The sequence below is a fragment of the Argiope bruennichi genome, chromosome 4, assembly GCF_947563725.1.
Source record: "Argiope bruennichi chromosome 4, qqArgBrue1.1, whole genome shotgun sequence".
Taxonomy (NCBI): Eukaryota; Metazoa; Arthropoda; class Arachnida; order Araneae; family Araneidae; genus Argiope; species Argiope bruennichi.
Window position 1 is genome coordinate 48,000,570 of NC_079154.1, and position 13,159 is coordinate 48,013,728.

General features: G+C 31.4%; 1 protein-coding gene across 1 annotated transcript in view; it reads right to left on the minus strand.

Moving 5' to 3' along the window:
• The window catches only part of LOC129966497 (mucin-2-like), a 56,662-nt gene extending 52,788 nt beyond the window's left edge, over positions 1–3,874 (minus strand). The window contains exon 1 of the mRNA XM_056080925.1: positions 3,507–3,874. The gene's annotated coding sequence lies outside the window, so the exon portion shown is untranslated. The remainder of the gene's footprint in view (positions 1–3,506) is intronic.
• Between the last annotated feature and the right edge of the window lie 9,285 nt (positions 3,875–13,159).

Genomic DNA, 13,159 nt, shown 5'->3' on the forward strand with positions numbered 1-13,159 from the left:
CACGAGAGCATTCATTTGGCTATTGAACTTATCAATGATTAAGAACATGCTACAAAATGTACGGTGTGAAATGGAACTATCTCATGAACATTATCCATATGACTTAGGGAATTATTATACACGTAAATAAAAGTATTACGTGTATAAGGAATTATTATGCACGTAAATGTAAGTGGTAAATTGTTTCTTGGTAAAAAAAGCTATAAATATTTGTATAACTATAGACATTTATAATGGAGTGCAATTATTCTGAATTGCCTATTTATAATTCAAAGCACAAACATTTAAAAAAGTAAAAAATAATAATTAAATTAGCTTCCTCTTATATAACATTTCGATTCGTATATCGGATTACACAATCTACTATTTAAAATTGTATCTTAATTTAAAAAACAAAAATCACTAGGGTTTAAGCATCTTAGATGGCTTTCGTGTTTTAACATGAAATGAAATAGAATATCTCAAATACGGCCTGCCATCTAATTAGAAGTTTAAACAAATTCTAAAGGAGGGAATGCACATGGATTAACTCTCGTTATCAAAATTTATATGAGGGTTGTTGAAGATGGACCTTATTACATGAAGCAAGATCAGCAAATAAGATTGAACCTCTAAGCCGTCCTTTAAATTATCACATCTTGCCAAGACAGAAGTATTTGATTCTCAACAGATTTACTATGCATCCAGAGACGAGCACGACAAAATAGCAACTCACTGGAATATGGACAACCTACAAACTAATGACCACAAAACTGACTCACCATGCCGCAACAAGGGAAATGAAAATAAGGCTCATTGTTCTTTAGGTGAGGGAAAGATAAACAGTAATCAATATCCTTTTGAACAGTGTGTGATAAAATGAAGAGATCAGACGGAACGTACCTGCTTTTCGAAAATCTTCTTTCAATTGAAAGATGTTCCGAATTTAAATTAAATATCCCAAATTAAATTATTTTTCTAGATTAATATTTTATATCAATTATATAGAAAGTTTGATTAGATGTAATTTTTAAAGTTATTAGTTTTTGAAAAACTATACTTCCTAACTTTTTTTATATGTAGATAACGGCCCTTCCAATTTCAAAAAAATTATGACTTTGGAGTAATTTTTTGAATAGGTTATTAGGATCCAAACCTATGTGAAGTCATTAAATCTCTGAATTCGCCAAAATATTACAATATTTCAACCATGGTACCAGATGAATTTCTCCCCCCTTCAGCATTATCAGGAACATACTGGGTTTTTTGGTTTAATTTTCAAGGACCTTTATTTTGCCTTACTGTGTCAAATAAGTTAATAATTTCGAACATAATGAATTTAAACTTCCTATTATTTTCAATGGTCAATTTTTTAGAAAATAATAAAGCATTTATTATAATTGAAAATCAATAATAACTTATGAATAAATTCCTCTAAAAGCACATTATCTACACAGGGTCATCTTATCCAATGAATTGTATTGTAGTCCAAGGGTGAGGTGGAGAGCTTCTGATTTAAAAAGCAGCACACGTCGTAAAAATTTACTTCCCAAATTAATTTTAATTTTGAATCAAAGAACCAAAAAAAAAAAAAAAAAAAAGATTTTATTGTAACTTAAAATATGTTAAAAGTATAAGGATGATTAGGGCTTGCAACAAGGGCTTCGATTTTAAAAAATGGAGAAAGAATTGTTTAAAACTATCGTCAAGGCAATCAATGCTAAATAATTGAAATACCTATATATTTTAGAAAAAATTTATCAAACCAAAATTATTAATGAATTTGCCACATATATAGATGTTGCAAAATATTTAAATTAAATAAATAATTTTAATTTATTTATATTATTTTATATTTTAAATTATCGAAAGACATAAAATTAGTTTACATTAATACTACTTATATCATAAATAAAAATGCATTTTTTAAATGTGAAATATAATACCAAACATTTATATAGCTTTTATTATTTAAATTTAAGTATTAAGCATTTTACCGTATTTTTTATTAAATATATTAAATAAATAAGATAAACAACTCATTTTTATAGAGGCATGAAAAAATTTTCTATTTTAGAAAGTATATTTCTATCTTAAGAAAGTTGGGAATGTTATAAAGAACAGTTATTTGTTAATTACTTTTTTGAATTGTGATATTTAGAATTTTCGTATAATTAACATGTTAAAACATCATTTATAAATGCTTAATTCTTTACATTCAAAGAAAATTTGCACTAAATGATAACAATTAAAGTAATTCTAAATTATGCGAGAAATTCCCACTTCTTTTAAAAGCTTTTGAAAATCAGTTCAATGTCAAAGTATCAACCGATAAGGTATTAACTTTTAAAGAAAAAATATGTCGAACTTCAATAACTAGCATCTTAAACATTTCATACTATCAAATGAAATTGCAAAGCTTTTCTTTCTTCTCAAACAAAACTATGCAAATTAATCAGATATGTAATGAATTTTTTCTAGTAGTACAGGTAACAACATCTTCAAGTGAATGAAAGATTTAATATATATTTTCCAAAAAACATTTTCAATTCATTTAAAACATAGCTTAGCAAATTACGTGTCCAAATCACAAATATTACCCAGAGATATTTATACATTTATCCTATTCTTAGACAGAAGTAAAAATTATGCATTGCATATGTAAAGAGACTTCTTTTTTTTCAAAATTATTACAAATCAACTTAAATATATAAACTAATTCTACTTAAAAGTTATATTATGAGGTAACCAGAACATTCGGATTTGCTTGGACATTTCCTAATTAGCCCCGGATTTGTGCAGAGTTCGAATGAAATATATCGTTTATTTTGTAAGTAAAAAATGAATTTAGATAGGAACATTAGAAGGTTTCATTGATTTAATTTTTAAAAAGCCTTTAAGAATTTTCGGTCTTTATTTTCACTATATATAAAATATTCTGACTCAACTGAAGAATCTTTATATTCATATTGTAATCCTTTTGAATGTTAAATTCCAGATTACTTTCATGTCATAATTAGTATCATAAAGTAATCTGATGCCCTAGTTTAGCCGGAATAGACCCGGTTTAACCCTCCGTCATTATCTAAAATGCACCGAAATGAAATTCGCAAAATGAGGGTCATTGTAAATAAATGCATTTCCGATGTAATTTATTATTTTGGCTTCAAATACTACAACTGATGGAAGATAAGAGCATTTCGCATAATATTTTTTTATTCACTTATTTTTAGTTAAATTTAAATCAAAGAAAACAATATATAAATCTAGTAATAAAAAACGATGAGATTTCAAAATTTTTCTATTCGTTTGCCAAAAATTTAATTAGGAACAAAAATTATACGCAGCAAATCGAGGGAAAAAAATGTCCACCGTTTCCTTCAAATCGTCATAGTGTGAACTTTACACCCTAAAAGCACATGCGGGATGAAGTCATTATGTAAACAATAAGAAAACCCACCGAATTCATCAAAAGCAATAGGGCAATTCCACGAGTTAGATTGCACAAATATTAAAATAGAACTCACCAGTTAGAAGCAGCCTCTTAAACCTGCAAAAGACTTTGTCTATCCTACAATAAAACACTGCTCTCGACTTAATCAGAACGCATGCATCTTTAACTGTGCCATTCTCCCAAATATAAACCACTGACTGCTTCTACACACATTGGGTGTCTAATACGAAAGCTACAGTGTTTATGGGTGCTCGAATAGGCGGCCGGAAATACTTCCGGTTGTGTGATGTCGGGGGGTAAGGAAATGGTCTAAAGTCCACTCTGGATCCGTCTCTGCTGCTGTGAGATTAGAACGTGGCAGATTTTATTTTTAAACACCCTTTGCTGACCGTCGCCAATGCATGAGTGTTTAAATAATAACATCGAAGGTCTCCTCGGAGCTGGAGCAAAAATGTAACTGATGCAGCCGCAAGGAGTTCAGATAATACGCGAATCGAGTAATTTCTGATATCTCTGAGGTAGAAAATGATAACTGATAAATATTAGATTATTTTGTCCGAGATTGGCATAACATTTCTTTAGTGATTATTTTATCTTTTGTTTCGGTTTCGAAACAGCCGCTGGAGTAATAGTGAGATAAATATGAGCTTTTGATTAGTTCCAAGTATAGGAGTAGTTTTTATTTCATATTGATGGTCCATTTTTTCCCCTTTTGTTTTCAGTTGCTAATGATAATAAAACCTCTGTTCTTCGTTGCATCGGATTTGATTTTAGATTAGCGGTTTAGTCTGGAAATTAAGATTAATTTTACGTTTTGATACTAATGCTTGGGTTTTTTGCATTGATTTTATATGATTTATAGATTATACCTAGAGCCATGTAACCTACGATTTCCGCAGAATTTTTTCTTATATTCTATTGCATCGTTTCGTTCTCATGAATATGTGAGCTTATCTCTTGCGTATAAAATACAATTCGTTTAGTTTCAGGGGCATTTCAACACGTTCGTAAACTATGCATCTAAATAACCATCAAAATAACCTCAATTCTGCATTTGCATCACTAACGTTCTATTTTGAAGCTGTATGAAAGCTGTTTTGAGGATAAACGTTTCCACCTTGGAGCATAGCCTAATGATGAGAAACTACCTGAGACAACACTTCACTATTGAAATTATGGCGGAATATAAACCTGAGGATATTAGATCCGGTGCGGTATATTCAGTATGCAGCAAATCTTCATACATGGTGAAAGGATTATTACAAGAAAAAGCCTCGAACCTAAAACTGATACTTTTATAAAAATATTAATACATTTGCAGGACTAACGTTCGATTTTGAAGCTGTATGAAGGCTGTTTTGAGGATAAACGTTTCACCTTGGAACATAGCCTTATGATGAGAAACTACCTGAGACAACACTTCACTATTGAAATTATGGCGGAATATAAACCTGAGGATATTAGATCCGGTGCGGTATATTCAGTATGCAGCAAATCTTCATACATGGTGAAAGGATTATTACAAGAAAAAGCCTCGAACCTAAAACTGATACTTTTATAAAAATATTCATACATTTGCAGGACTAACGTTCGATTTTGAAGCTGTATGAAGGCTGTTTTGAGGATAAACGTTTCACCTTGGAACATAGCCTTATGATGAGAAACTACCTGAGACAACACTTCACTATTGAAATTATGGCGGAATATAAACCTGAGGATATTAGATCCGGTGCGGTATATTCAGTATGCAGCAAATCTTCATACATGGTGAAAGGATTATTACAAGAAAAAGCCTCGAACCTAAAACTGATACTTTTATAAAAATATTAATACATTTGCAGGACTAACGTTCGATTTTGAAGCTGTATGAAGGCTGTTTTGAGGATAAACGTTTCACCTTGGAACATAGCCTTATGATGAGAAACTACCTGAGACAACACTTCACTATTGAAATTTTGGCGGAATATAAACCTGAGGATATTAGATCCGGTGCGGTATATTCAGTATGCAGCAAATCTTCATACATGGTGAAAGGATTATTACAAGAAAAAGCCTCGAACCTAAAACTGATACTTTTATAAAAATATTAATACATTTGCAGGACTAACGTTCGATTTTGAAGCTGTATGAAGGCTGTTTTGAGGATAAACGTTTCACCTTGGAACATAGCCTTATGATGAGAAACTACCTGAGACAACACTTCACTATTGAAATTATGGCGGAATATAAACCTGAGGATATTAGATCCGGTGCGGTATATTCAGTATGCAGCAAATCTTCATACATGGTGAAAGGATTATTACAAGAAAAAGCCTCGAACCTAAAACTGATACTTTTATAAAAATATTAATACATTTGCAGGACTAACGTTCGATTTTGAAGCTGTATGAAGGCTGTTTTGAGGATAAACGTTTCCACCTTGGAGCATAGCCTAATGATGAGAAACTACCTGAGACAACACTTCACTATTGAAATTATGGCGGAATATAAACCTGAGGATATTAGATCTGGTGCGGTATATTCAGTTTGCAGCAAATCTTCATACATGGTGAAAGGATTATTACAAGAAAAAGCCTCGAACCTAAAACTGATACTTTTATAAAAATATTAATACATTTGCAGGACTAACGTTCGATTTTGAAGCTGTATGAAGGCTGTTTTGAGGATAAACGTTTCCACCTTGGAGCATAGCCTAATGATGAGAAACTACCTGAGACAACACTTCACTATTGAAATTATGGCGGAATATAAACCTGAGGATATTAGATCTGGTGCGGTATATTCAGTTTGCAGCAAATCTTCATACATGGTGAAAGGATTATTACAAGAAAAAGCCTCGAACCTAAAACTGATACTTTTATAAAAATATTAATACATTTGCAGGACTAACGTTCGATTTTGAAGCTGTATGAAGGCTGTTTTGAGGATAAACGTTTCCACCTTGGAGCATAGCCTAATGATGAGAAACTACCTGAGACAACACTTCACTATTGAAATTATGGCGGAATATAAACCTGAGGATATTAGATCCGGTGCGGTATATTCAGTTTGCAGCAAATCTTCATACATAGTGAAAGGATTATAATAAGAAAAAGCCTCGAATCTAAAACTGGTACTTTTTCACTGCAACCCAGGAACAAGAAAGCATAATTTTAAATTGTGGTCAAGTTGTAAGGAATATCAATTTCTTACCTATCTGATCACATCAGCATAAAGGTATTCAATCTCGCTAACATACCAAGCTTTTGATATCGAGTCTGGAAGAATCAGGTCTGAAACTCGCTATCATCCGGTATTGATAGTCATTCTATCAACACGCTTCCATAGAACTCATAGTACTTATGTATTGTTGCTCTATTGTGAATTAAAATAAAGAAATGATTTGTCTTTTCATAGAACAATTCTTATAGTATAATCTTAGAAAAAATTTCCTCCTTTATTTCCTTTATTTCCTCCCTGACTCACGAATGCTGTTATGCACTTTTCGGTATTGAAAGTTGTACTTAGATATTTAAGAGTGAAGTATTAAAGGGGTTTAGAAGGCCTCAATCTTAGTCCATGGAAACAATTACTTTCATTTTTTCCACTGCTTAAATTTAATTATGATGAGGAGAAGAAATAATAACTTCATATGCCTGGCGTCATCAACCTTAATTATGTTACTGTAGACCACTGTGATTAAAAATTATTATTTTTTTTTATCCTGGGCATTACTTATCCTCGTTTTTGCTTCTAGTATAAAGTAGCAATTAATTGCAAACACAAAAGTTGAGAAGTAACTAAAATATTTCAATATCCCTAAAAGTATATATATATATAATTATATATATATATATATATATATATATATATATATATATATCTTCCAAATCAGAAATAGATTATTAATTATGAAATAATAAAAAATCAATGAAATCATTCATCCTAAGGGTTAAAATACTAGTAAGTTAATGCACATTGGTTTTTTTTTTTACTAATTAATTACTGGCATGCAGTTAGTACCCAATTTCCAGAAGATCGAACATAGATTTTTGGCGAATTTTTATAGACCGATTGTGCCCAAAACTGGACACGTAATGCAATTATAATCACAGGATTACATACTAGATGTTTACTTATTTAAGTCATGGCGTTTTTGAGTTAATGTGTTTTAAGTACAGTTTGACTGGTGATCAAGTACAAATTTTTGATCGAATTGGTTCAAAATCTGATAAGAATCTATGCTTTAAATTCTAAAAGTGCGACCCAAGTTTCATTTATCTAAGGAGTTACTTTTTTTAATTATTGCATTTGCATGCACGATATGCAAGCATTAAAGTTCAGAACGACAAAGGATCGATCCACTCTTTGAAGGATTTGGTTCCAAATTTGATATCGAGCTACATTTTAGATGCTAAATTTGTTTGACGAATTTCATTTATTTAGTTTTTATGCTTTGTAATTATCGTGTTCACTTGTAATTAAACAACCAGACAGATAGACTATCTCTGAATAGACTTTTTTTTTAAATTTTTATAGAAGCCTTCAATTATGATGTAAAATCTATATACCAAATTTTATTTGTCTAGCTCAAAGTGTTTATGAGTTATCGTATCCACAGACTGATAGAGAGCCATACAAAAATAATTCCAAAAATGTCTTTTTTTGGATGCAAGATGGCCTAAAACATGGAGATTAGACAAAATCTCCCTAACGAATTTAATGAAATCTCCCTGACGATTACAATACTTTCACTCTGCATGCGGGAAAATAAAAAAGGAGTGTCCAGGCTATATACCAAAAGTTTTTGCTTTACGAATTTTTATATTTCGTATGCAATAAAATAGGAAATTTGCAGATATTTATGATAAGGAATTACCCCACCCCTTCCATTACCCTCCAATTCAATACAAAACTAGTTAAAGAAACAGGGGAATTCCCAGTCTAGCAACTTACTTTCATTAGATTGGCATTCAAATTAAAGTAAATGTGTGGAAGTTTGGAGAGGGGGTGCCAGCTCAGGCGTTGTCCTGGCCATCTGACCTCGATTCTAAAGCTCTATCCCAAAACAGCCTTAGTGTTGCTTTAAAACGAGACGATATAACCAAACGAAACCAAAACATCTATTCAAACCTATATCAGGACTACTTTGGAAAGAACATCATTGTTTTTAACAGTGATTGCAAGAAGAAATAAGATTAATAATCTTCTTTCTTAATTTCAAACTTCCAATCACATCATCATGTTTGACTCCGAGGCCAGAATTTGCAATAGACCATATACATGGTGGATCTGTGAGATCTCAACCTAACTGAAGTATTACTGGGGAAGTCTGGGCAGGTCATCTTCGTCATTGAAAATTACGAGGTATATAATGAATTATAAACTATGCTTCCGGCTTGAGAAAGTTTGTTAAGTAGAAAATCCCAAATAAAAGTTAAATATTGATCATGTATACTTCTGCTTTAATTGTCACAGTAACAGTGATTAATTAGTCCCTTTGTTTACCTAAATGAAAGAGTTACCAAATTATGAATCCAAATGCTCTGAAGTCACATCCTTTTTCAGAATTACTGCCTACAAGCTAAAGGATCTTTGTAAAAGTTGTTTGATAAGAATTTTAAGCCAGTAAAATTGATAAGGAGATTTAAATTTACAAAGTTTATTTTCATTACAGATTACGAGGATTAGTCAGTAATCCACATCTCAAAACCAGTCTAAAGCTTACGGTCAATCAAAAAGAATTTTGAATACATTCCTAGTTATCTTAGTGTTATCAACAAGTGTAAATTTATGATTAACTTAATCCTACGAATACCGGCGTCCTGGCCTAAGGGTAGCGCGTCTTACCCGTGATCTAGGCGTTCTGGGTTCGAGTCCTGGTTCGGGAATGTTTGTTCCCTACCTTGTGTTCTCTCTGTAAGGTGCGTGAATGAGCCCCCATGTAAAAAGAGGTTGTGCAAGCTAGTGTGTGTGTGTGAGTGTCATCTTCATTTGAGCTAGAAGTCAGGCTTCTGCCCTCGGGTGCTTAGGGGTCTTTACCCTCAGAAGCTACTGCACAAAATTTGGCTTAAAATAATCACACGAGAAAAAAAAATCCTACGAATTTTGTGGTATTGTATTACCATATTTTCAAACTTATAATCTGAAAAAGTAACATTTAAATTTTATAATTCGAAGGTAAATAATATGTTGAATCCATAGAAATCTCAAGTGTTTCTTGGTCTCTTAGTTGAGTCAACACCTCAATATATTTTCAAAATGGGAAAGATCTTGTATTGCATAATAGAACATTGATTCCCAAATTGTGTGTCACGTCTCAATAGGGAAACTCACTATATAGATTTCCTAGAATGCCCTTTTCATAAATACTAAAACGCAATTTTAATTCTATTTACTTCTATCCCTTTCCATTTTCCAAATTCTTATCTAAGCGGATTTGGATTAGTAGCAGTTGATGACAAATTCATAGTATCGCGTGAAAATTAATGTGTAAAGACGGTTTCTGTGTGCAATTTAATTTTATGATTCGGGAAAATGTTTGTGATCAACAAACTCGTCCATTGCTTGCCCTGATTATGATAATTAGTAAAATTAAACAAATTCTTATGACCTAAAATGTTTTTTTTTAAATTTATTTATTCCTCACCTATATTTCTGTTGTTTATAATAGCACTTGCCATGGACAAGCTGACTGATGCAGTCAGCTATTTTAAGCCAGGGGAGCGTCTCTTGTTTTAGTAGCGCCAACTAGGGCCAAAGTACGTCTTAGCTACTCACGCATCACAATCTCGTGCACAGCCGTTTTTTACAGGGGGGCACGTTTACACATCTCATTGAATGTACAGAAGAAGAACAACCATGCCCGAAGCGAGACTCGAACACAGGACGCCCAGGTCACAGGGAAGACGCGCTACCCCTATGCCAGGACGCCGGCCCCTCACCTATATAAGATCATTGATTGCTTTGCAAATTAGCATTTCTTATTAGAGTTTTATATGCATCAAAACTGAAAAAGGACTTAGATAAAATATTGTAAATTATTGAGAGGGGTTCCCCCTAAGTTTTCTCGCATTTTTTTCAATACTTAACTTCTAATCTGTTACAATTTTGGGCTTTAGAATAAAGAACCGAATGCCCTACACTGCATTGGTGAACAATCCAGTATTTTTACTGAATCTATTCCGATAATATGTATTCTGTACGCCTATTTGTCGTCGATTGACACTGAAATTCAGGACAAAAATACAGCTATGATCACAAAATAACATATCATATTTCATAGAGTTAATAAGCATGCAAAAGCTCAAGCGAACAGGCAATCAATAAAACGGCAGATTTTATTCAAAGTTTCATAAGTATCTATATCTTAGGGGCTAAACCTGTATACCAAATTCTATTTACATATCTCTCTGAGTTTTGTAATTACCGAGCTCATGTGCACTCAAAAATCCAGACATAGACTTCCTGTAAATGAACTTTATTCAAAATTTGATAAAAATCTACGAATTTGGATGTAATTTTATATACTCAAAGCGCTTTTGAATTATCGTGTTCATAAACGGATATAATGCCAAAAATGTATTTTTCAGGAACAGGGAGATCTGAAAATTGGAAATTAATCAAAATCTCGAGTTCAAATGTTTTGATGAAATGTTCGAGTAATGAATTTGATGTTTTGATCATTACAATACTTCCTATATATTTCGTATACGAGAAAGTAAAAAAATAATTATGAGGAATAAAACTTATTATACAAGACTTAATTATGAGGAATTATGAGGAAAAAATTAATTATGAGGAACAAAACTTATTATACAGATTTTAAAACCATCATTGAATATCAAATTTTGCAATGTATCTGGTTTTCGAGAAAATTCTAAACAGCATATATAATTCTAATTAATACACTACAAAAAAAAATGGAGGATTTCAAACTATTTAACTTTATAAGACCCCTGGGCTGAGAGGGGTAGCAGAAGGCTAACTAAAAAAATGCTGTTGACTTAATTGTAAAATAATAAGTAAATAAACAAATTTAAAAGACAAAAATAAAATATAAAATTCGGAGAAAATTTTATGAGAATTTTCTAATATAATTTTTCAGGTTTCTTTTATTTTATTACTTTCTCTTAATTATTATAGTATTAATGAACATTAATTTTAAAATAGTGGTTAGAAAACATATTTGTCGAAAATAGGGTTAAAATGAATTTTAAAAAATACCTGCATTTTCAAAAAGTTATTGCAATCAAAATTAAATCTGCAACACTTTAATTAATCTCAGAAATGTTACTGGCTGCTTTAAAGATCTTCTCAAAAATTAAAAGAATTTGAAACCAGAATTTCGTAAAACTGATAAGATGATTTAAATTTACAAAAATTTGAAGTTTGTATTTGTTGCAGATTTGTGAGGGGTTGGTCGGTAATCCGCTTTTCAAAATATCTCTAAAGCTTATGGTCAGTCAAAAAGAATTTTGAAAGCTTTCCTGTTAATCACGAGTAAATATTTCAAAGGAATCAAGAATTACACGTATCCTATCCCCTTATCTTATTGTTATCAACAAGTGTAATTTTATGATAATCTTTTTCTCATATTCTATTATCGTATTTTCAAGCTTATAATCTGAAAAGGTAACATTTAAATATTATAATTCGACCGAAAAAAATATGTTGGCGCCATAGAAATCTCAAGTGTTCCATGGCTTCTTATTGGATCTATACGGCAATCTATCCCCAAAATGGAAAAATGTCATGTAACTGCATAATAAAATACTGATTCCCAAATTGTGAGCCAAATCATTATAGGGAAACTCAATGTACAAATTTCCTAGAATGCCATTCTTATAAGTACTAAAATTTAATAATTTCAATTCTACTTACTTCCATTCTATTCTATTAATCCAACTTCTTCTCTGTGTGGCGTTAGATTATCAGCAGTTGCTGACGTAAATTCAAAGTATCGTGCGAAAACTAATGTATGAAATGAAAAAAGTGTGTTTGTTCGCAGTCTAATTTTATGTTTGAGAAAATGTTACGGTCAACAAACTCGTCCATTTCTTTGATTTTGATGATTATTAAAATTAGGTCAAAAAATTCTTATGACGTAAAATGTTTTTTATTTGTCCATTCCTAACCTATATAATTCTATTAACTTTTTTGAAAATAAATAGTACTTGTAAGAGTTTTTACATACGGCATAACGGAAAAGGGATCCAGCAAGATTGTTACGGATCTAAAAACTATAGGAAACACTAAAATATAAACTAGCAAGAGTGATTTTCCCCCAGTTTTCTCGCATTTTCTTTAATATTTAACCTCCTACATCCTCTAAAGTTGTGGACCTAGGATAAGGCCTGAAATACCCTATGTGACATTGGTGAACTATATGAAATCTTGATGTGAATTCGATCTTTGATGTTTAATCCAGCATTTTTACAGAATCTGTCGTGAGAATGTATTTTGGACCTCCTTTTTGATGTCGATAGACAGCGAAATTCGGGATAAAAATATAGTTGTATTCACAAAATATATCCATAGCCTTATGAGTTTCATTCCATTTATATGTTTACAAAAGTACAAGCAGACAGACAGTCAACTAGACGACGGATTTAGTTCAAAATTTCATAAGTGTATCTTAGAATCTTAGATAAGTATTATAAGTATATCTGTATCTACAAAATTTTATTGAATAGCAAAAGATTTCGGAAAGAATTGTTTTTGCTTAAACGTTCTTGTTAATTTTTG